Source organism: Tenrec ecaudatus, chromosome 5 (assembly GCF_050624435.1).
Source record: "Tenrec ecaudatus isolate mTenEca1 chromosome 5, mTenEca1.hap1, whole genome shotgun sequence".
In the NCBI taxonomy this organism is placed as follows: domain Eukaryota; kingdom Metazoa; phylum Chordata; class Mammalia; order Afrosoricida; family Tenrecidae; genus Tenrec; species Tenrec ecaudatus.
Genome location: NC_134534.1, coordinates 56,243,300 through 56,269,732, shown reverse-complemented (window position 1 = coordinate 56,269,732; position 26,433 = coordinate 56,243,300). Strand labels below are relative to the sequence as shown.

Here is a 26,433-nt window from a genome sequence, read left to right as displayed (position 1 = left end):
CATGGAGTTGATGCACACTCAAAGTGAGGCCCTCTGTGGGTTTCCAACACTGTAACTGTTCATGGGAGTAGAAGCCACATGTTTCCCACAGAGATCCTGGTGGATTTGGATCGCAGGTTGCAGGCCAATGCTGGACCACTACACCACCCACCAGGGGGCCTTTATCTGAGGGGAAAGGGGAAAGCCAATCCCAATCTACGAATCCCTTCAAGTCAAGGATATTCATTTTTTTCTCTCTCTGCAAATGCAGACCTGGTATAGTGCCTGACTCATAGCTGATATTCTTTTGTGGCAAAATGACTATGCAGATGGCATTAATTTTGAAAGTATAATTGGTGGAGACTGATGGGACAGAGATGAGGCTTTCTACCCTGTCCTGTCAGATCACTATGAGTTAGAATTGACTGGATGGCAATGAGTCAGTAGGGCCTCTCTTGGAACATACAGTTGTTCCCATGAGCTATAATTAATCTTTATTCTTTATACCAGTATTTCATTAGTTATTGCCGTCAAGTCAATTTCAACTCAACGGCCCTATAGGACTGCGCAGAACTGCGTCTTAGGGTTTCTGAGACTGTAGACTTTTACAGAAGTGCAGTCTCTTTGTTCCCCCGTGAAGCTGCTGGTGAGTTGGAGCCAACAGTGCTGAGGTTAGCAGCCCGATGATGACCCTCCCAAGTCAGAAATAATTTATGATTATACCACTTTCTTATTCTCATAGGAACAAAACGTTATACTTGGTTATTTACTCTACAAACAACTGTTAATTCACATATCCTCCTCTTTTAAATGTGTTCAATCTATATGCTGAGCAAGTCTTCAGAGGAGCGGGATTGTATGAAGAATGTAGCATCAGGATGGGACAAAAGTTTATTAACAACCTGCAATATATAGATGGACACAGCCTTGCTTGCTGAAAGTGAGGAGGAATTGAAGCTTTTGTTGATGAAAATAAAGGACTGTAGCTTTCAGTATTGATTACAGCCTAATGTAAGGAAGACCAAAATCCTCTAAAATAGGTGACACCATGATAAAACTGTATTAATAGGTAACATCATGATCAGTGGAGACAAGATTGAAGTTGACAAAGATATTTTTAATTTGGATCCATAATCAATACTCATGGAAACAGCAGTCAAGAGATCAAGACATGTTGCATTAGCTACATTTGCTGCGCAAGAGTCCTTCATAGTGTTGAAAAGCAAGGGCGTTACTCTGAGGACTAAGGTGGCCTGACCCAAGCCTTGGTATCTTCCATTGACTCCTATGCAGGTGAAAGCAGGCCATTGAATAAGGAAGACTGGGAGAATCAATCCTTTGAATTGTGCTGGAGGAGAATATTGAAGGTACCCTGGACTGATAAAAGGACAATCCAATCTGTCCTGGAAGTACAACCAGAAAAGGATGGGAACACTTTGTTTTACATAATTTGGACATATTGTTAGGAGACACCAGTCCCTGGAGGCCACCATGCTTGGTAAAGTGGAGGGGCAGTGACACAGGGGAAGACCCTCAATGAAATGGATCAACACCATGGCTGCAGCATAGGCTCAGGCCTAGCAGAACTTGTAAGAATGGCTCAGGACCTTGTAGTGTTTTGTTCTGTTGTGCATAATGTCACCATGGGTCATAACCTACTCAGTGACAACAACAACAACAAAAACAACAACAACAGCATGCTGTATCTTAGCCCCTCAAAGAACAATAGCTAAATTGGCCATCACCTAGACTTTGTTAAAGACTGAGCTTCTCTGCTGTCTTCATGTGCATCTCAAGCTTGTTCACCGGGACATGCAGCATTTCATTCTTTTGAGCATAAGTCACTATGGGTTGAAGCTGAGAGGATCTCACCTACAGCAACAACCTCTTTTAAATTAAATAAAACATCTATCCACAGGATAACTTTTGCCCTGTTAAGCTTCCTTCCTCCATTTCCCTAAACTCTTTTCTCCAAGTGTTGCAGGTGATTTTAAAAATATATAAATTTCCTTAGTTGAGTTAGGTTTTATTATTTATAAAACTATGAATTATTGAGTCATGTGTTCTTGGGATTCTAGGGGGGGTAAAAAACTAATGTGTATAAACATGATTGTTGTTTTTCCTAGAGTCACTAAATTAGGGACTGTATGCATTGTATTACTTACACTGATTTTGGACCTTCTCCTTTAGGTAGTCTACATTTCCAGAGGGTCTCTGGTTTCTATATACACACATATAACAAGATTGTTCTTTTGCTTTTCTGACTTTCTAGAAAATAACACCACATTCTCAGGTCATTTTTGAAGTGACACTTATCCATATCATCATTTTTTTCTTTGTCAAATCAAACTGATTAAAACAATAGATTCATGACAAATGATCTTTAAAAATATAGATATGGGAGATAGCTAAGGCTTATTGTGCCAACTTGGCCAATAAACACATGTGGGATTAATTGAAGGGCAGAGAGATAAGTGGCTTGGTGAGCCTCACCTTTCTAGTTCTTGGGTCTCTTGCTCTCTGATGGTCGGACCAGGGTGCAGCTGCCTTAGCCAATTTCCTGCTTCAGCTGGCAAGACTCTTTTCCTGTGAGACATCACTGAGGAGAAGTCACATGGCCCTACCCTGATGGAGTCCTGGGTGCTGGAGCAGCTGTGTGGAGACCTCTGCCAGTGCTGAGATGTTTATACATTTACTGATTTGTCTTTCCTCCTACAGTTGGCGTCATTGCATGTTTTATGTGAGATTGAGGAGGATTTTACGGATTGGTGTCAGACATATGGGCTAAAGTTGGATTTATGAGCTTGGACACAATTGGGTTAGGATGCTTTCTTAATGTACACTTACCCTGTATATAAAACTCATATATATATAGATTTGTTTCTATAATTTACCCAGACTAACACATTACAGTGCCAGGAGTGGGGTACTGCAGAAAGAAATCCGAAGATGGAGAGTAGATGTTTGTTTGACCTCTCCCTCGTGGTAGTTTTTCCACTTCGTCTAGCCAGATAAAGTCACACTGTTTACTTGGTTGTTTTCTGGAAAGAATATGGGAAATTAGTTTTGATTATTTTGTTTAGTTGTAGTCTTTGGTTATTCCTGTTTAAAAGGGTGAAAATGAATGTGATTGATTTATATTTTGAGTTCAGGGGTAGAAATTGCCATTTGAATTTCTCAGAAACCATGCTGCTTAAGGAAAATGGCTGAGAGATGATCAACATGCCTGACAGAAGCCTGGATGGTTTACTTTGCTCAGAGACCTAATCCCATATTTTTGTATAAATCAAATAATTTAGACAAGGATTTAGATAAGCTAAATCAGGATTGAACTTAGACTGTCTTAAGAATTGAGTTTAGTATCTGATTCTATTTTTGTTTATACTGATTCTTCTGCTTAATATCAACATAATAATTTATAGATATATTTATTGGGAAGTATGAAAATAGAAAGCTTATAAACCCACTTGCTTTCAGCCATTAAAATTTGATCTTTAGTTGGATTTAGGACACACCTACAAAGCAAGCTTTGAAAATATATGCCCCACTCAGTGCTTTGGATGACTAAGGAACCAGTGTTCTTTATCTGAAGCTGGAAAAAAATCTGGAACCATGAAAAACTCCTCTCTAGGACTGAATATTAATGGGAGCTTGTGGACAGGCTGAAATGCTTGCTAGGTGACCTGGATCTCCTTGAGTGGAAGTGGGAGAAATACAACAATAAAGAGATGGGTTGAGTTTGGCCACTGACATCTGTGGACTTGGGGTACAGGATAGAGAAGAAGATGAGAGTGGGTTGACTGGTCTAAAGTTCATGACCTAGCACAAGGGGACTAGGCTTGTTGCATATTTGTGAGAGCCCATGATCCAAAGGGAAGGGGACCAATAGGCTGAGTGAAGTAGCTCACATTGAGTTGACCAGTACCTGAACCAGAGGAAGAGAGTTTTGAACCTGTGAACTGGTGCATACTGTTGACCTTATGGATGACCCTAATGTGGCTTTGCTTTAGGATGCAGACTTCACAAGGTTCCAACTGGAAGGAGATTCTACATGTAGAAAAATATGATTGTCTACTCAGAGCACTGGTTTGATGTAAGTGGAAGTATAGAAATTGGATACCCAAAATTGGGGGGATAACAGCATTAAGTGGTTGGTTTATAAGCTTTCATAAGTGAGGGAATATATTCATAGGATTATAAGATTAAGGTGTAGGTGTTACTTAACTGCAATTGTTACTTAACTGCAATTGTTAGGCTGAAGAATTGTGTATAGGTGCCAAGTTGGCAATGGGGGGATTTAAATAGTTACGTTTTATTGTGCCAACCTGGCCAATAAACACATGTGGGATTAATTGAAGGCGGAAAGATAAATGGCTCGATGAGCCTTGCCTTTCTAATTCTTGGGTCTCTTGCTCTCTAATGGTTGGACCAAAGTGCAGCTGCCTTAGTCAGTTCTCTGCTTCAGCTGCCAAGACTTACTTCCTGTGAGACATCTCTGAGGAGAAGCATGGACCTACCCTGATGCAGCCCTGGGTGTGGAGCAGCCACGCAGTGACCCCTGCCAGTTTACACGCTCACTGATTCAGCTTTCCTCCTGCAGTCAGCATTATTGCATGCATTTTGTGAGATTGAGGAGGACTTTCTAGATTGGTGTTGGACAGATGGGCTAATGTTGGATTTATGGGCTTGAACACCACTGGGTTGGGATGTAAAACTCTCATATATATAGTTTCTGTGGATTTGTTTCTCTAATTTACCCAGACTAACACATAAGGATTCACAATATTTGATTTCTGTAGTGTTTACTCATTATTTATTACTTTCTTTTCCATTTTCACTTCCTTACTCTAGCACCTTAGCTGGAAGGCCTGTCTCACTCTCTTATTTTAGGTGCAGAATTCACACTGTATGTAACTGCAGCTCTTGGAGTAACACCGTGTCCAGCTAGTGTGACATCACACAGCAGCTTCATTAGTCCCAATTGCCATTTTTCTTAATTTTTATAATGGCTTCATCAATGATCTCTATGGATTCCTTGTTTCTCATTTTCTATTTTGATAAGTAAAGGAAACACAAATTTAATACATATATTTAAATTGAAATTCTTTGAGACAATGAAGTACTGCTTAAGGAATGGCCCATAGGATATTTCCTTATTAAATGCACCACATCCTAATTTGCTTGTATGTTTTAAAAACTACTTTTAAAGTACTTAAAATATATATACTATCTTTCAAAAATCCATAGGACTCTGATTTTCACTGGCTTTTGCACTGGATATGAAGAATCTTTGGAGATATCTGCTTCCTTAATTGTAAAATGGAGTCTTTGGGACTCCATTTTAAATTCCCAATATCACGGGGCAGTTCTTAAAAGTATAAATTCAGGGTCTCTATTTTAGGATTTTGTCATCTAAGTATCTGCGGCTAGAACCTTAGAACAAGTGTTTCTAAAATGCTTCCCAGGTGATTTTGATTTGGGAGCCCTGGAACAAGGATTGTGGTTTTCTAATATCAATGGCCCATGAAGATTCTTTTCCTTTGTCATTTGTTCTTTTTTGTGTGCATATGCTTTTATAATATCCTCTCTTTATTGTATTGTTTGCATTTTGCTTTCTATTTGTTCTGTTTGCTAATCCATTTAAACCAAGAAAATAGTGTTACTGTGTTGACAGGATGTGTTGTATCCAGCATTGTTTTACCATATGTCAGCTTCCACGTGCACAACGATGTTGCCGCTTTGAGCTATCACTTAATAATTTCTGAGCTTATAATTGGCTATCTCTACTTTGATCCAAATTCATTACTTGTTACTAACTATCTGTGGCTTTTCCTTTTCCTTAACAAGAAACAAGTGAGTTTCACGAAGAACATAGAAGAAAAGTTACTCATCATAAGCAGGAATAAAATGATTATATATTGATCAACTCTGAGAGTAGGTAAGACTGTGATAGATAGAAGTTCTCTAGCAGAACTGCTTCTGAATCTTGCCTGGCTTCAGAGGACTACAGGCTGAGGAAGAAAAAGGAACACTGCTGCCTATAAGATAATTAAGATCATTGATTTGCTCAACAGTAATTTATGGGGCACTTATTCTGGATCAGGCATTCCTGATGATGCATTGATTAAAAAAATAGGTCCTTGTTCATCTGGATCTGGTTCATGTGTCTAAGGAAACAGAGGGATAGTAATGAATCAACAATTTACCATTATTAAAGTGCATAATACAAGAGAAATGAAATGGGGTAGGATAGGGAACAATAGTATGATTACTCTGTGCTAGGAGGTTAAAGAAGACACATCTGAGAAGGGTAAGAGGCAATCTGGGAACTGGATGACAAAAGGAAGACAGCTACAGAGAGTAGTATTAATGCAAGGCTTCTTAAACTTTTTCCACATGCGACCACTTTACACCTGAGCCATTTGCAATACGGGCAAATGCTGCCTGAAACATCTCAGATTCATTACGTGTTGGATTCTGAATTAATTTTTAATGTGTGTCCGAACTCTTTTACCATTGCCCATTTTTGCTGCACTTATTATGTGCTGAAAGTTGATGTCATGCAGGCTTTTCTTCTTCGGGTCAATCCTTAAAAGTCCCTCAGAGTGGTTTGCTACCACAACAGCGGGAGCCACGCAGGTAAGTCGCCAAGACAAGATAGTAAGCAGGACAAAGATTCATACAGCCTATTACTATCACAAACACGTTACTCACTTTAGAAAGTTGTCAAAATATCATCGAGGGATATGACATTGGATTTTATATAGGGCGGCTGGTGGGATCACGTTGGCTCGCCTCAAGTCCCTATGCTACTGTTCTATTGGCCCATGTTCTTATATTCTGATTGGTCCTGATTCCACCACAATGACTGGTCTTATAACTGACCACTTGTACATCTCATTCTTTTTTTAAAACATTTTATTGGGGGCTCATACAATTCTTATCACAATCCATACATACATCCATTGTGTCAGGAACATATGTACATTTGTTGCCATCATCATTCTCAAAACATTTTCCTTCTACTTGAGCCCTTAATATCTGCTGCTCATTTTCCTCCTCCCTCTCCATTCCCCCCTACCTCATGAATCCTTCATCATGCATAAACTATTATTATTTTGTCATATGTTACACTGTCTGATATCTTCCCCCGCCTTCTTCTCTGCTGTCCATCTCCCAGGGAGAAGGCTATACATAGATTCTTGTAATCAGTTCCCCATTTCTACCCCATATTCTCTCCACCCTCCAGGCATCGCCATTCTCACCACTGGTCCTGAAGGAGTCATCTGTCCTGGATTCCCTGTGTTTCCAGTTGCTATCTGTACCTATGTACATCCTCTGGTCTACCCAGATTTGTAAGGTAGAATTGGGATCATGATAGTGGGGGGGGGGAGCATTTAAGAACTAGAGGAAAGTTATATGTTTCATTATTGATACCCTGCACCCTGACTGGCTCATCTCCTCCCCACAACCCTTCAGTAAGGGGGTATCCGGTTGGCTACCAATGGGCTTTGAGTATTCACTCTGCACTCATCTACATTTACAATGATATGATTTTTTGTCCTTGATGCTTGATGCCGGATCCCTTTGACAGCTCGTGATCACACAGACTGGTGTGTTTCTTCTATGTGGGCTTTGTTGCTTCTGAGCTAGATGACCAGTTGTTTATCTTTGGGCCTTTAAAACCCCAGATGCTATATCTTTTGATAGCTAGGCACCATCAGCTTTCTTCACCACATTTGCTATGTACACGTTTGTCTTCGTTGATTGTATCAGGGAGCTGGGCACCCATTGATATGATTTTTTGTTCTTTGATGTCTGATAAGTGGTCCCTTCTGCATCTTGTGATCAGACAGGCTGGTGTGCTTCTTCCATGTGGGCTTTGATGCTTCTCAGCTAGATGGCCGCCTGTTTATCTTCAAGCCTATAAGACCCCAGACGCTATATCTTTTGATAGCCAGGCACCGTCAGCTTTCTTCACTACCTTTGCTTATACACAGATATTTCTTCAGCAATCGTGTCGGGAAGTACACCTCATTCTTATGTGAGGTGCTGAGATGAGTCATCCAGACCTCTAGTGGAATGAATCATGTGAAGAAGTTTGGAATAGGATATCCATACCTCTACTTGATCCTGGCTTGACAGTTGGAATGGATTCTGCAAAGCAGTTTGGGATAGGTCAGTGGTTCTTAACCTTCCTAAAGCCCTGACCTTTTAATACAGTTCCTCATGCTGTGGTGGCCCCCCAACCATAAAATTATTTTTGTTGCTTCTTCATAACAACTTACAGCTCCATTGTGAGGTTACTTCAGCCTTGTAGAGTTTTGCAAGATTTATTTATAACTAGATAAAAAGTTCATATTTTATCATGTATTCATATCATTTAATAATAATTACTGTAGATATATTGAAATATACTACATAGTAATCACCATTTTGAAATTATGGTAGTTATTGCACATATATACCATAAGACCTTGTTATTTATCATGTTGATAAAGATGCACATATATTACTATCGCACATGGTTTATAGAAAGGATTTTGATAACTAGATGCATAGTGTTATAACTAATTTTCTTTTAATGAGGCATATTCTGTTTTTAAATTGTATTTAAAAATTTTCTCTTTTGTTGAAAATGTTATCATCTGACGCTGCTCCCATTTAACATGTCTGTGTCTATTGTCAATGACACTGCCTATATTCCTCAGATTCTGTCAGCATTTCACTCCCTGTTCATGATAGTGATGGGTTGTTCCATCCCCTTAGTTTGGACTAACTGCCCCAGTGGTAGTTACATGATCAATTTAAGGATTAAGAGTGTAGGGGTGGAGTCTAGGCTGCCAATCAGGATATGGCTAATGAGGCCTCTGTTTGGGCTTGGCTTTCCCCTAAGGCTTCTGGGAATTCATTTTTTTTTCCTCCTTGGAGGTGGGAGACACTCTCTCACTACTTCACTCCCAAGGAGACATTGCCGCTGACAAGACACATGGAACTATGCTAGTGCCTTGAGCTGGAGAAGCCACCTGGACCTACCCTGATGCAACCAGATCTCTGAAGCTGGAGGCACCCCATAGAGACCCCTGCCAGCGCTGAGATGTTCACAACGCCACTGGATCCACAGACTTTTTACCCACCGGTCTGTGATCGTCCTGGATTTGGCGCCCTTGCATGTGTTTCATGAGTCTGAAGACAACTTTCTAGATTGGTATCAGACATATGAACTACTATCAGCCTTATGAACTTGATCTGGACCGGGCTGGGATGTTTTCTCAATATTTAATTGCTATTGTATATAACCCTCTTTCATATACACATGAGTGTCTATGAATTTGTTTCTCTAGTCTAGTTGGACTAACACAGCCCCTCAAATTCTCACCTATGCTGTAGAATTACTAAAGTTCCTCTGGATTTTCTGTAGATAATTTTTCAAAAAGGTGCAATACTTAAGTGTGACAGTTTTTACTTTTTGAGTTAAAGTGTTTTGTTTTGTTTCAGTAGTCAGTTCTGGAGCAGCCTCATCAGGTCCAGTAAGTTTGTATTCCTGGAGAATGTATTTTGAATTCCCCCCATTCTATTAGAGAAGTTTGTATTTTTTTAATTGGGATTTTAGACTCTGAAGGCTTTAGTTAAGAAGTGGCATTATCTTTTTAATTTACAGGGTTTTTCTTTGTCTGTTTTTGGTTTTTTTTTTACAGACTTGGGAAGAATGCACTAAATAAAGGGATGTATCAGTGGAATTAGGAAGCCTGATTAGGAGTCAATTGCATTGACCAAGCAAGATATATTTATACGTGAACATAAAAAACGTAATGGTAATGGAAACAGGGGCAAGTGAAAGGTTTTGGGTATTCTTCACAGGTAAAGCAATGTATCAGATTTCTGATACATTGGATATAATTATTGAATGAAATAAGCATCAAGTATTTATATCTTCAGCCATTGGCAGAGGATGGTGTTATTTACTCTATGTAGATTCCTGGGATGGAGTGGTGGCAACATTTCACCTCCTTACTCTTTATGAATAATTCTCTTAGTAATTTTGACCAAGGACCTAAAATTTAATCTCATATATAGACAAGTATTAACAATAAAGTATCTAAGTGCTACCCTGCACAATTGGTAATCATCAAAAAGTTTGCATAGGGTTTCTGAGCTCATTTAAATCTGAAACGAAGGAGGTTATTGAGTATTTTTTGACATCTATTTGAAGATAAGCCCATTTTTAATTATAATGACCCTTTCAATCTACTCTTTTTTAATGTCACTGTGCATGGTTTACTTGGTGTTGTAGTTGGTAGAACAGATAGTGGCATTGTTTTTATGTAGGTCTTTTTACATTAGATGGCAAATACACACTATTCAGATAAATATCGTACACAAAATACGGTTCTTTGGGCAGTTGTGCACAAGACGTGCAATATTGGATTTACTTTACACATGGGAACCCAAGACGTGGTTGGGAAAGAAGTTGGATTGGGCATGTGGAGTGAAGGTAGCAGAAGTTCTATCCACGCAGGAAACTCCTTGGCAGTGGGGTCTCAGAGGTAGAGAATAGTTTATGCTAACAATACAGCATGACACATGATAAATATTATTTACCTCAGGATAGAGTCGTAAGGCTTTATGGCCCATCCCAGGTCTGACTTTAGGAAACTAATGTTTTTCCTACATCATAATTTTACTGCTTTAGTCATAGAGCAGGTAAAAAGAGCACCATGCACACCCCCAACTAAAATCCACTTGTAGCCCAGACAGTGATTTATACAAGACTTTAAAAACTGCAGCTCTTTTTGGATTCCCCAAAGTGTATCTGCACTTTTCTTCAATCAGGCCTCATCCTCAGGAGTCAGAGTCACCTTCACCACATCAGAGTCCATTCTGTCCCAGGATTCACGGGACATCGTCGTTTATGCCATAAAGTCCCTTACTCATGGAGGAAATGGGATGTACCCACCTGAGGTTCTTCATTAGACTCTCTGCCAAGTCAGCCACACAGCCCAATGGCCCAGAAAGTATAGCCTTTCAGTTTGATCACCTCATAAGCACTTTCAGCCACTGCTTGTGGACCTCTGTCCACTGCTCCTTATCTCCATCAGTGCCTAAAGCAGGGTGCAGGTTCTTCAGGGAGACACCAGCAACATTCACTCCACTCCAAACTGGCAGATTAGAGTCTCTATGCTACCCAAGTACCCATCTGTGACAGCTTAATGGGTGGACTCCCAGCCTCTCCCCCATGTGGTAATGGAACCGTGCCAAGTCCAGATTGCAACCACTTCCAATAACATGGTTCTTGGGGAAGCCACTTATCTTCCAAGCCACATAGGCAAGGATATCCACTGGATTAAAAACAACGTGCAGTTTGGAGTATGCTTTACGACGTTCGGAATGATGAATTTGAAGATGGTCACATTGTGTGGGACCAAATTAAGACGACTTTCTCCCTCCTGTTCCAGCTGTGACCAACTTAGAATTTGCAGTTACACCATAGTCTTTGCCAGAGATGATTTTTGGTGTTCAAAGGAACAAGCTGCCATGCTGGAGATCCATCATTTCACCCTTTAATTTGTCTTCCATGATGTCAACAAGGGCGAGTTCATCTGCCAATCCCTTCATTAAGATACTGATGGCACAGACCATGCCCACAGCACCCACCCCAACGACCGTAAGCTTATTCTGGGGCGTCTGTTCTTCCTTCAGGAGATTCTGGATCAGCTGGTCTTTCAGAGCTGCCATGGCGCTTTTGGAAGAGGCAGGAACCGGACTGCATGGTAGGCGAGAGACCTAAATCTACTTCTTAAGAGTAAGTGTTATTTTAGTTTACTAGTTTATAAGTGTGTTCACAATGAAAAACTATGTTATTCCTATAACCTCGCAAGACTGTGTCTTTTTAATTGTCAAGACGTGTTCATATAAATCATCACACCTATAGTGAAGAGTACCAAGATAAGCTCAATTAAAATGGGACTACTGTTGAGTGGGAAAAGATGAATGTCGACTCTTACGTGATTTGGTATCAGGGTTTATATGATTTTTACGTACATACATTTGTATCCCAAGGGGTTCTGATGGTATAGTGGCTACACCTTAGGCTGCTAACCATACGACCAGCGGTTTGAAACCACCAGCCACTCCACAGGAGCAAGATGGGGCTTTTAACTCCTGTAAAGGGTTGCAGTTTTGAAACTCACAGAGATTGTCCTAACCTGTCTTACAAGGTCCCTATGCTATGAGTCAGCATTGACTCGATGGCAGTGACTTTATTTGTTTGTTTGGGTTACTTGCATCTTATAAAATGCATAGAAATAAGTAAGAGCAAGAGTGAGAGAGAAATAAAAATCTGAATGAGGCCAAAAATATACTTTATATACCTGAGGTAAGTATACATTGTGGGAAGTATATATATTTCAAACCATTATCTCTCAACATTTTTGTGATTTTTAAATGTACCAAGCTTGACTCTCTCTGAAATTCCATAATTCAAATTTCTGTGAGGCAGGGGATTTTATTATCATATTACACAGTGATATTGAACATTGATGGTTCTATTTTTTTATAATACTTCCTACCTAAAGATTTTAAAGTGGTCATTTTACTTCAAATTTGTGAAGAGGTACTATTATAATGTGTAACAAACCACACTTTACAATGTCAAGAACTAGGTTCTGGCACTGGCTTTCCAACTTACTGATCACATAGATTACGTGCCAAACCACTTAGTGATGTTGATTACCATCCTCATGTACCATTGCTGCTGTTTCCAAAATTCCCATCACCTTTAACTGAGGCGTAACTATGCAATATCCCATTTTCCCTTGCTCCCAACCCCTAGTAGCTACTAGTAAACTTTTTTTTAAAACATTTCATACACATACATATTTCATGCTCATGGATTTGTATAATATTTGTCCTTTGTGACTGCATTTTATTTGTAGATTAGTTTGGGTAGTATTTTCACAATGTCAACTCCTCCTATCCATGAGCATATACATCCATTATGTAGATATCTTTTAGTTTCTTTTTGTAGTAATTTATAGTTTTCTTTGTATAGGTATTTTATGTTTCTGGCTATAGTTATTTATAATATATAATATGTTTCTCTTTGGTTATAAGTATTTCATCTTTTGGCTGTTTATTATAAATGATATTGTTTCCTGACTTTTACAGAGCTCTGCTTCTTAGTGTTAAGAAACCAGACTGAATTTTAAATGTTAATCTTGTAGCCTGCCCTTTTGTTAAATCTCTCTATATCTATAGTGGTTATATTCTTGTGTCTCTAGGATTTTCTATGTACATGATTTTATCATCTACAAATAAAGATAGTTTTACTTCTTTGCCAATTTGTGTCTACTGCATGTGTGTACCATATTATGTTCATTCATTCATTCATTGATGGAAATTTAGATTATTTCCATCTTTTAGCTATTGTGAATATATGAGTGTGCATATATCTATCCATGCTATGACTCCTGTTCTTTAGGATATATGAAAAGGTTTAAAAGTGTCCATTGAAAAATTAAATGAAAAGATAGTGGAATTTTTCTATGAACATTTGAAGCTCCTTAACCTGCCAAGTAAAGTTTTCTAGGATATATATGTAGTAGCAAGTTGGTTAGAAAACACAGTATTTCTATTTCCAAAAGCTTGAGAAAGTGTCATACTCGTTTCCCTCATGGTTGCACTGTTTTGCAGTCTGGAGGAAGGGTAGAAAAAACATGATTATAAAATAAAACAATACAGGGTAGGGGAAAGCAGAAAGACCTAAGAAAAATGGAAAATCACCAAACATTAGTGGCGCGGTATTGGTGTGAGCAATACCTGTTATGCCCAGCTGTCATGGAAATGTCACCCTCACTCTGCAGGAGAAGGCATTGCTGAACATGGGGGGTCGGGGTTATGTGCTATTGAACAAGGCGAGTATCGAGGGTGAGACATAGCATCTCTCCCCCCAAAAAACAAAAGGACATGAAAGAAGGTAGAGTAAGATGCCAACAAAGGGGGTTGAGAAAAAAGTGTTGAAAGATTAAGGAAAAAGTGAAAGATTAGATCACTGGTTGTGCATGGTGGGGAGAGGTGGTTTGATCAGCCACCAAAGTAGTGGATGTTGAAAAAGCTTCAATGTTAGGGAGGTAAATTCCCCTTTATTAACCTTGTCCTGCATGTGCATTGCAGGTTGTCTGTTTTTTTCCCCAATAAGAATACTGCTTGCAATAATTCTCAATGTTTTTGCTGTGCTGGCTGGCCATTTACTCTTCCTTACTATGCCTTCATGTATGATGTTCTCATTCCATCACTTTCTCTCCTCCGTATCTGATCTACTTCTTTATTCTTTTCTTTGAAGCGCTGGGTTCCAAAATTGTCATGCATACACATTTTGCTTGTTTACTCACTTAAAAATTGTGTTTTGTTTGATGTTTGCTTGTTTACTTTTACGTATATATGTTGTAGAGGGTCAGGATAATATATCTGCATGGTCTGCCATGTTACGCTGCTCTGTGTATCTGATTCTTGATACTGATGTGGCATTACTTTGTAGAGCTGAGTTTTGTGTTATTGTATTAATTATAACTCTGATTTACCTGTGCCTTCACAATTTCTGATATTTAACATGTAGGATTCACATTTAAAAACTTACAGATTTATTTGTCTGTGGATTTACTTCCCTGTAGTCTTCTAATGTAGAGTTCTGACCATTCATAACTCATAGAGTGAATATTTGAACAGGTACTCTTCAATCTAGGGTTTTGATATTCTGAATCACAGCTCTGGGTTCATTTTTCCCCCATGTATGCTGGGCAAATTGTATTTTTTTAAAGAGAAAGAAATGGTATGCTTAGGGAATGTGTTTCACTTACCTTTAGCTTCTTTATGTATTCAGATATACTTGTGAGGTGAAAGTCACCACACCTAACACCTTTAAAGCTAGAACTGAAGTGTATTAAGGTTTCCTTGAGTTTTGTTATCTGTCATTCTAAATCCTCTTGAAGTTGGGTATTGAGAATAATAGATATATATATATATATTTAGTCAGGATGCTGAAGATTTTTACTGGCTTTTGGATAAGAAGATTTTCAACTATCAGTGCTTAAACTTCGACTTGCTGTCAGTTAGTCTTGACAAGGCCAAAGTCAAATTCTAATAGTTGTGATTGTGGAGAGGGTGTTTTCCATTAAGCGAGGCAAAGTGTCAATTAAAAGGGTATTGAGATAAAGAAATGGAAACTAGATTAAGTTTATACTTCTTTGTGGATGATAAGAAAATCCATTTTCGAGTTACATTTCATTGAGAATATACTGTCAGAGGCAAAGCTGACATGCCTTATAACTTGAAAGGCTATCTTTGATTCTTAAAAAGCTTAATAACAACTGAATAATAATTTCAAAAATTTGCATGTATAAAATAAACATATTTAATTAAAATAAAAAGACCAAAATAAAGGTTAAAAGGCTGTAGTCACTCATTTTATTTTTTTCTGTAGTTTCTTATCATTTTAAAAGCTTACTATTTGCAGTTTTTTAGTGGGATTTTTAGTCTTTTAGAGAACTAGGAAACTATATTTGATGTATATCCACAAAAATAAATGTTTCAAAGTGACTATCCTATTTTAGAAGCAAACCATGGTGAGAATAAAGTTATGATTTTAGTACAACATTGATATTTGTGAGTTAATCTTTAAACCATATGAAAATTCCAAACAAATTTCCTTTCTTGACTAACAGAAAAATAAACTTACGTTTATCTCATGATTACTGTACAAAGGGAAAATGATGTGATAGTTTTTCTCATATTTAGAAAGCCTTCTTAGGATCTTTTGATTTAAAATTGCCAGCTTTGGATCAAATGAGAAAGTCAATTAGAGAGGACCCAGTAGAGCCTGCAAGGATAGTTTCTTTTAGGAATACCAGCACAAGACAGACTCCACGAAAATGGATGTTAAACGTGCCTCGAATATCCAGCTTTTAACAATGTGCTGTAACACTCTATTATCTCTGACATCGACTACTTTTCCTCCTTTCAGAACTCCCCTTCCATATGGTTTTGTTGTCGTTAGGTGCCATAGAGTTGGCACCTCAGAGTGACCAACTCTTAGTGACCATAGGCACAAGAGAACACAAACTGCATGCTACTGTGCCATCCTCTCACGATTGCTCTTGTGTCTGAGCCCATTGATTCAGACACAGTGTCAATCCATCTGGCTGAAGGGCTTCCTCTCTTTCATTGTCCCTCTACCTTACCAAGCATGAGGTCTTCTCCAGGGACTAGCCTCTCCTGACAACATGTCCAATGTCCATGAGATAAAGTCTTGCCATCCTTGCCCCTGGCTGTACTTCTCCAGACAGATGTTCTTTTGGCAGGCCACGACACTTTCAATACTCCTCACCGGCACCCTAATTCAAATGTATTGCTTCTTCTTCGGTCTTCCTTATTCAGTGTCCAACTTTCACATATATAGGATGCCACTGAACTTCCATGGCATGGGTCAGATGCTCCTTAGTCCTCAAAGCAACCACCTTGCTTTTCAGCATTCGAAAGATATTTACACAATGCGATACCTAACTTAATCTCTTGCCTGCTGCCTCCATGAGCATTGATTGGCAAATCAGATGATAGTTTGCTGGCTCATAAAACTGTGGAAGCTGGTGTATCAAGTCAGATGATAGGAAATGTCTTATGTGGTTGTAGAGGTAGGCAAGAGTTACTCTTTAAATCTCTTCCATGAGACCATAAACTGCCAGATTATAAGGCCATGGAAACTAGTTATTTATGTCCTAAATCCTATGAGCTAGATGTCAGACAAATGCAAGTCAGATTCAGGATCCACAGCAAGAGAGAATAGTTTGCTATATATTGGTATATTCTCTATCTGCTGCTATATGCCACATTTCTATACATTGGCTGTAGACAACACCCCCCGCCCCAATCCCTCCAAATTAATGTACTCACTTCTTTAATACTGGTATGTTTGGGTTCCAAAGACCAGGCAAACAAAACCCAAACCCACTGCTATCAAATTACTTCCAACTCACAATGGCCTTATATAGGATTTCTCAAGCTGTCAATCTTTATAGGAGCAGATTTCCTCCTCGTTCTCCTGTAGAATATCTGGTGGATTGGAACTTCAACTTTGCAATTATCAGTAATTATGCAAATATCGGCAAATGCACAATTGGAGATGACTTGCTCCATTACATCGTGAAATGGAGAATGACTATGCCATTACATAATTGCCACATTACTTTATTGAATATTACCAAATTACATTATCACACACATATTAAGAGACATCAATACATATAGTTAATTTCATTGTATATGTGCCAAATCAATGAGAATCATGGCCTAGTCAAGTTGACCTAAAACCTGAACTATCGCAGTCAGCAGTGCTATAGCACCTGGACATTTATTACTGCCAGATGCATATTGTTAATATTAAAATAGCCAGACAATATTGATCCATATGGTCAGAAATATGAAATGTAAATAATGAGATAATCTGTAAGTGAGGAACAGATATATTGAACATTACTGGTTGGTTTGCTGTTTGTCTACAGTGATTCAATTTTGTCATTAAACATATGATCAACATGTTGGTTAATATAATTAATTATTAATTACTACTTTCGTAATGTAGAATTATTGATAATTACCTCTTGCTGTTAAACATACCTGACTTTTTAGGATAACTTTGGTCCTTTTTGTTAACTTGGAGATCTCTGATCCTCTATTCTTTTTCTTATCTTTCTTTTTTTTCACTCTGTTTTCTTTCTGTTATCAACCTTGGGTCAATTTTAATGAGATGAAATTTTAAGGAGGGAGGGAAGCCCTAGTGGCATAGAGGTGATGCATTGGGCTGCAATCTTGCAAGGTCGGTAGTTCAAATCACCAGCCATGGTCCTCAGGATAAAGATGGGCTTTTTATTCCCACAAACAGGTACAGTCTCAGAAACCCATGGGGGCAGTTCTACCGTGTCCTAAGAGGTTGCTATAAGTTTGCATTAACTTGATGGCAGTGAGTTTGTTTTAAAAAAAAAAGCTTAAGGACACTCAAGTTCAGTGATTCTGTTCCCTATCCTTTCAACTTTACTATTGTGTTCATCTAACTAGTTTATTATTTTGGTTTTTATAATTTTCAGTTCTATTATATCCATTTGAATAATATTGATATTTTGTGCTCTCTTGTGATCTTTCATTTTTATTTGTTTCAAGAGAATTTGTAGCTGATTTTTAAGTATTTTTATGATTGTTATTTTAAAATCCTCTTCAGTTACCGATAATATCTGATTTATTTCACATGATAGGTGAATTTTTATTCCACCTCAGAGCAGCCCTCTTTGAGTTTGGGAAAACTGTTGTCTCTGGCCTGGGGAGAGGGATCTCAAACCTAGAGCGATGAGTTTAATTTTTATTCTGTGTATAATGGATGACTTCTGAAGGCTTAGATAAATGATATGATCTAGTGTGTATTTTATAAAACTGCTACCACTGTACAGTGAAAAATAAAATGTGAAAGAGAAGGGAAAAAAATGTTGCACCCAATTTACCATACTTTCCCAGGGTGACAGATATAAACCTTTTAAAGATATTTTGATGTTAATTTGTATACCAACTGTCTACATTACCAGCACCATCATTACCAAAATTAAAATAGAACCCATCAGAGCTATCACTTTTTTTTTAGCTATCACCTTTAAGAGCATGTTATATATCAGAGACTTAGCATGTATATAATTTAACTCTAAAACCACCAGAGGAAATAGGTACTGTTATTGTCCCCATTTTCCAGCTTAAACCAAATAACAGGAAGAAAAAAAGCTAAGGAATTTGCAAAGAACTATATACTAATGTGTACAAGTCAATTTTTAAAATAAAATGTTTTAATTCATTTTTTAACTCTGAATATAATTCTGTCTTTACATTTTGGGGTATGGTGACAGATTAGATTTATAAAGTTTGTAAGTTTTGATTTAAACACTTTTAGAATAATCACATCAAAAGGGGATAAAAGAACAGGATTTTAAATTTATTTGGAATTTTGGAGACCTTGAGCCCAAATGGAATGTAAATTCTAAAGGAATTTTGAACTCTGAAGCTATTGGTTTGAGACAATCTTTAAACTTTAGATACATAAATATATTTCTTTAGTCTTTAAATCTAAAGGTTAGCCTAAGTAGTAAACAATGTCTTCCTTAAGCACTGTGCTCTTTAAATGAGCTATCTATATGGAATCAACTTGACAAGAGCAACATGATAGAATAGATAGAAAATTGAGAGGTCTGTGAGTTTACATTCGTGGAAACGAACGGCTTAGAAAAGGCGTTGAAGATGCCTCCACAATGCATTGTCCATGTAGAAATTGTTGCACTTGGATATGTTCTGCTGTGTACCTTTTTAACAAGAGCAAAAAAAATTAAAGTATAAACCCTCTTGTTCTCTTACCCTGAAAAAGAAAAAAAAGAAAATTCTAGACTTGAGACCAAACTCAAGTTTCATTGAGAGCACACCCCACTGGAAAACAACTAGGAGGAAGGCTAGACTGTTGGACCAAAGAGAGAAAGGACTCAGAGTGCGTCCAAATTATCTGTGAGCCTGGAGCTGTGTCTATGACTAAATGCATCTGCCCAAAGAGGGACAAGACGGAAGCCAGACCACAAGTAAATTCAGGACATTATTCCTCAGTTGGGATAGTGAGTCCCTGGGTAGAAGAGGACTAAAACAGTCACTCTCAGGAATGCTGAATTTTAAGGATAATATATCCACCTTTTATTTATTATCTCTGTTTTAAATACTAATAGAGGGTCAGAGAAAAAGAAAACGGATATGTTTTAAGCACTTACAACATACCTGCACAGAAATTTTTTTCATGATAAGCCTTAAAATAGACATTATGCTATTATTTGCTAGATGGGGAAATGGATGTTTCTGGGAAAATTCCCAATATGAGATGAAATTCTGCCAGCTCATGCTCCTAATTAATCACTTCACAAAACTGGACCCAGCAAGCCTACCCTTGCTAAAAGGTATGCTTCTCTGTTTGTAGAGGCTGAGAGAAATGGAATTAAATAATTTCCACTCCTTGTGTTGCAGGGTGGGATCCCTGGGGGCCTAGTTGGCTATGTGCTGGGCTGGTAACTGAAAGGTCCTCAGCTCGAAATCACCCACCGCTCTGTTGGAGGAAGATGAGGCTTTCTACTCCCATAAAGAGTTATCATCTTGGAAACCCACAGGGGGCAGTTCTACTCTGTCCTATAGGGTCGCTATGACTGAAAATCGAACAACGGCAGTGAGTTGGGCCATTGCTGGTCATATGTATCAGGAAGCCTGTGAGAAATGTAATTCTTCGATTGTGCACAGGAAGCACAGCCTAGGGAGAGCTCAACCAGAAGAGGATTGTAACGGAGATGACGAAGCACTCAGGAAAACGGAATTGTTCAAGGAAATTGAAAGTGTGATTCAAATTTTCTCTACACATCACTAGGTAATCTTGACTGACTTCCTGGGTTGAGGAAGCAAAGTCTGAAAACAATCCAAAAGAGCTAAGGACTCAAAGTTGAATGCGTTGATTAAATGACACAGGTATGGAAAATCATGTGATGAATTAAATTGTTAACTAGATATGTTGAAGGAATCTAATAAATACATAGTGAATTAGATATAATTTCCTCTCACAGTAAGTTTACAAGGAAGCTGACCTAGATGCAGTCAACCTAGACTTTAAGAATCTGGACACTCTTATCAAACTTAAGTGGAGGGGTATTTGGTATGTATCTCTCCCTTACCTAATTTACTATTTAACTACTCTGATAATTATTAATTTATTGTCTTTTATTTTGAGCTTGATATTTTTCTGGTTTCTTATAAAAATAAGATATAACAGTCCTCTAGCTGTATTCTAGATTCCTTACAATATCTAGAAAGTTCAACATAAATACATACTCAATAACTATTTAGAAATTAGGAATTTGCTGCTTGAAATAAATCTTGGAAATGTTTTGGTTTAATATCCAGACTTTGTGGTGAAGAAGCTGTCTTGAGAATGATGAGGTTCTCACCCAGGGCCAAAGGCACCAACACGCCTGTTTCTCTTCACCACACCTCTTTTGATAGATTGAGTATTCAATGCTTGCTTAAGTTTCCTTATGAGCCTACTGGTTTTAAAATAAAATTCATTTAAATGTTTTACAAGTTCTAAATGCCTGTAATTACATAAAATGTCTCAGATGCTATCATTTCTGACTGGTCTTGCCTTTTTTCTGTCCTCTGTCATTAGCACAGGTGACAGGAACAGAATATGTATTAAAATGTCAACTGTACGAGGGTGATGGCATTTTGTTGTAAGTGCATAATTAAATCATATTTTGGAAGAACTGATTATTTCTATTTCCAAAAAGGTGAATTATATTTGAGAACACCAACTTCTTGAGGTGTCTCCAATTGGTATTCCATAACTCAATGCCAGCCATCTGATTTATTAGCCCAAAGCTGCCACACAAGACCAGGTGATGGTCTTCTAGCAATGTGGGAAAGACGATGTCAAACGCACAGATGTGTAAATGCTTCCCCAAAGCACAGTGGGGTATGAGCATTGTATTTTTAACAGCCCCAAACAAACTACTCTACTCATTTTCACTATAAACATTGACACAGTAGAACCAATATGGAATTAATTGGAAAATGTTTGTTTACTGGAAAGCAATAGCACTCACAGGGCTTCAGGTGATACTATTAAAATTTACATTTTTTAGAACTATTATTTGGCAAAACCTGTGCTTCTCTATTAGTTGTACTTAACCCTTAAAGTTAAGTTTTGAGAGTTATATATAATGTAATATTTATAATATTTTTGTAGCTGATAGTTCTAGACTGGCAAATTAAGACTCTTCTGATAAATGTAAGCAGTCAATTCAGGCTTAATAAAGCCCCCATTGTTAGAGTGGAGTCCTTGGGTGGAATAGTCAGTTAAGCACATGGCATCTGGCTATATTTGGAAGTTCAATTCCAAGCTAGAAGCACTATGGAAGAAAGACCTAGTGACCTGTTTCTCAAAGTTCCCTTGAAAATCCTTTGGAGTAAAATTCCACTCTCCACATATGGAGTTGGCATGAGTCAGAATCAACTTGGCAGACAATGATTGAGTTTAGTTTGGTATATAGTTAAGAAAAAAATATTCTAAAAGTTTGTGGAACTATTCATTCACCTTCTAAATCTATTAATCATGGACTTTGTGAAGCCTATTTGGGCTTAGTAGCAATAAACTAGTTGTGATTCAAGTTAAAAAAATCACTAATTCCTTCAAGAACTTGAGAATTAAAAGTTAAAGACACCAGCTCTATTTAGTATTGTCTATGTGATTTGAACTGGGATACTAAAAGTTCTTATGAAATTATATGGAAATGGAACCTGAGCAGCATGTGGGTGAGTTTGAGAAAACTTGCCTTAAGTTGACTCTTTCTTGATAACCATATGGTCTAAAGCAGGCCAGTACATCTTTAGATCTTAGTACATGGTTGATTTATGCACCATACTTGTAAGTTAAAGTGTTGGTGGTAAGATGTTATTTGCCAATTAATAATTTCCCTATTAATACTGCTTCTCACCAAAATCAAACTCATAGCAATTCCTACTAATAGTGACCCTATTGGACAGGGTAGAACTGCCCGTGTGGGTTTCCAAGAACATAACTCGTTACAGGAGTAGAAAGTCTCTTCAGTGTCCTGGAGAGTGACTGGCGGTTTCAGACTACTGAGTTTTCCATTAGCAGCCCAGAGCCTACCCACTGCCAGGAGGGCTTCTGGCTTTTCACTTAAGACACATACAATCCACCTGTATGGTGGCATCTTAGCTATTTACTCTTTCTATTTGCTATTTTCCTGCCAATTGTCAGCAGTGAATCTCAAATCAGCAGAGGAGGAAAGAAAATGGAATTATGCTGGTCAGTGAAAAATCTAGGGTTTTATTCTTCCCTAAAACCAATAATGTCCGAACTAATAGTTTTGCGAAAGAAAGCACTCCTTCATCAAAAGGTGCACTTGAACCCTTCCTTGCTCTCGTAGGAAGTCCAAGTAAATGATGACAATAGCATAGATGATATGACTGGCAAATAATTATTGGATTTTACCAAATGCCAGATATCCTTACTTTATTTTTTAATGGAGCAGCTAGTTTAATATAAATAGATTGGAAATTTACTTAGGGAAGGTTAGATGTAGTGGCCGGAGCCCTGGTAGGCTAGTGGGTATGTTGGGGCTCAAGGTCAGTAGTTCAAAACCTCCAGTCCGTCCTTGGAGAAAGACCAAGTTTTCTACTCCCTCAAAGGGTTACAGACTCCGAAACCCGCAGGAGCAGTTCTGCCCTGGGCTATATGGCTGCTATGAGTCAGAAGAGACTGGATGGCAGTGAATTTGGTTTGCAACTGTAATGGAGACTCCTCCCACCTGAACCTGACCACACTTGCGAGATCTGATACATTTATCCTTCCCACTGGAGTTACTCTGCTATGCATTCTACATTAATGTGCAAATTTGAATGAGAAGTCAGGTTCTGTGTCATAACCAAAAAACACTTGTAAGGAGTTTCCTTCCAACTTCAAGTCCTTAAACCAGTCACAAGAGATTAAATTGTACTTTTTAAAAGTAAGTTGTGTTTTATTATTTCCTTTTAACTGTTCACAATTCACCTTATTAGTTATTTTATAGTAGGTCCTTAATGAAAACATTCATGTCAGACCAAGGGGAAAGAAGCCCTTCACTGAGAAGGCTCTTTAATGAGCCATATCGAACTGAAATAACTGCAATATGCATTCCACAAATGGACCATTAATTGGAAAAAGAACCACAGTGTGGAATATAATCCTACAGGATGGGGCATAGAATGATGACACATTTTAAAGTTTTCAAAATTTTTATTCACTTGTGTGGAAGCAAATGTGAAAAAGAACTTGTCTTTCTATTTCAGATAAAGTATTTCCACTCAACCATTGTGGTAACCTAACTACAAAAAGGCCAAATTTTGAGAATTTTGTTAACTTGGCAAGAACTCTTCTCTCAATCTAATATTTATTTTTCTTGGTTATTTAAGCAGCATACGCCCATCACTCCGGTAGCTTTTTCAGATACTAAGGAACTACGCATGGTGTCCTTTGCTGACTTCATGATAAACAACAAACCACTGCCCTTTGTTGACTCAGATTCATAGAGAACCTGTACAGGAGGCAACTGAGACTGTAAATGCTTATGGGAAAAGATAGTCTCATTTTTCTCCCATGGAGTGGTTGGTGGGTTTGAACTGCCCACTTTAGGTTTAGCAGTCAAATGCCTAGCCCACAGTGCTACTAGGGATCCTTCAGGATCAACAAGGACATCTCAGTGCAGCTGTGACTATTGGAACACATTTTCTCAGAACCAGAGCCTTGTCTGGATGAACATGTACTTTATTCTCTGACGGCTTCCTTTTGATAATGAAGCTCACACCAAACCAAATCTGTATCTGTTGATTCCAACTCAATATGACCTCAGGTGTGTCATATGAGAGCGCTATTTAACAGGTTTCCAATTGCTGTGACTTTAGGGAAGTCCGTCTCCAGCCTTTCCTTCATGGTGCCTCTGGAAGCATTTTAACCTCCAGTTTTCAGTTAGTAACCAACTGCTTAATTACTCTCATCATCAAGGGACTCCTTTTGGCAATGAAAGAGGGAGTTTTTATTAATTTCAGGCATACACCTAGTCTATCCTGGACACATGGAGTTTACTCAAATATTTCAAAGGAGTGTAAATGTGTTGTCTCACTTTGAACTTCTGCCCAATATAAATAAGAAATTATTATCTTTATCTTTACTGTAATCAGTACTACCTTTGGTCTTGCTGCTTCATTCTCATATATTCAACATACTATTGGTTAAAAAGTTGTTTTGTTTAACTTTTGCTCCAGTTACCTCATGAGGATTTTCTGTCTTTGATTAAATATAAAGTTTAGATTTTCCTACATAAGAAAAATGGGAAATCATCAATAACAAATTGAAATAAATAAAGGTATATAGAAATCAGTGAGCTGAACCAGGCTAGTATTGGCCACCTCCAATAAAACATTGATATGAATTACTATGTCAGATACAACAAATTGAAGAGGAGTGGCACCCTAGGCATCATAAAAAAGAACCCTTCTAGATCATCTTGTTGTACAGTGGAGTCTGTGATGGGATGATATCTAAACACCTACAAGGAAGGCCAGTCAATACAACTATGATTCAATTTTATGCACCAACCATAAAGTCAATGATAGATGAAGAAACAAGAATATCACCAACTTCCCAAATCTGAAATTGATCAAACATGCAATAATCAAGATCAATAGTTACTGGTGATTGGACTTCAAAAGTTGGAAACAAAGAGGTAGGACCAGTAATAAAAATGACCTTGGTGATAGAAATGAAGTTGGATATTTCATGATAGAATTTTTCAATACCAGCAACATCTTCATTGCAAACAACATTTTTGGGCAACATGCATGGTTACTATACATGAAGACTTCACCAGATGAAATATTCAGGAATCAAATTAAAAACATCTGTGGACAATGGAGAAGCTTAGTACTCACCATCAAAACAAAGTTCAGTGCCAATTTTGGAACAGATCATGAATTTCTCCTAGGAAAATTCAAGTTGAAGCTGAAGAAAATGAAGATAAATCTGTGAGAGACAGAATATGATCTTGAGTCTATCTTACTTGATTTGATATAGTGAAAGATAAGGGAAATAGGAAAGACAAGTTGTGAGAGGGCATCAAGAATATCATACATGAAGAAAGCAACAGGTCAGTAAAATATAGGAAACAGAATATCTAAATGAATTACGGAAGACATTCTAAAATTTCCTATTGAATGTATAATACTGGAAGGTAAAGAGCTGAACAGAAAATTTCAAAGGGCAGCTTGAGAAGACAAAATGAAGCATTATGATGGAATGTGCAAAGACCCGGCATTAGAAGACCATGTTCTGCATTTCTCAAACTAAAAGAACGAAAGGAAAAAAATTCAAGTTTTTGAGCTGAAATATTGAATCTATGAGCAAAATATTGCACAATGCAGGAATCATCAAAAGAAGGAAGATTGCCGGTAAATACAGAGTTCTGTCCCCCCAAAATGTGGTTGACATACAACCATGTCAAGAGGTAGAATATGACCAAGAAACCCTAGTATTGAAGGAAGAATAACAAGCTGAAGTGAAATCATGAGAGAAAAACAAGGGGTTGATGGAACATCAACTGAGATATTTCAACAACCTGATGCACTACTTGAAGCACTGAGCCGTCTATGTCAAGAAAATTAGAAGATAGGTACCTGAACAATGACCTGGAAAAGCTCTTTATGCATGCCTATTCCAAGGAAAAGTAACTCAGTAGAACCCTGAAATCATGTAATAATACATTTAGTATAACATGCAATAAACATGCAATAAAATTT

The 26,433-nt window shown here is 37.9% G+C and overlaps 1 pseudogene; it reads right to left on the bottom strand.

The window, feature by feature from the left end:
- Positions 1 to 10,652: 10,652 nt before the first annotated feature.
- LOC142449095 (L-lactate dehydrogenase A chain pseudogene) lies at positions 10,653 to 11,721 on the bottom strand (annotated as a pseudogene).
- Between the last annotated feature and the right edge of the window lie 14,712 nt (positions 11,722 to 26,433).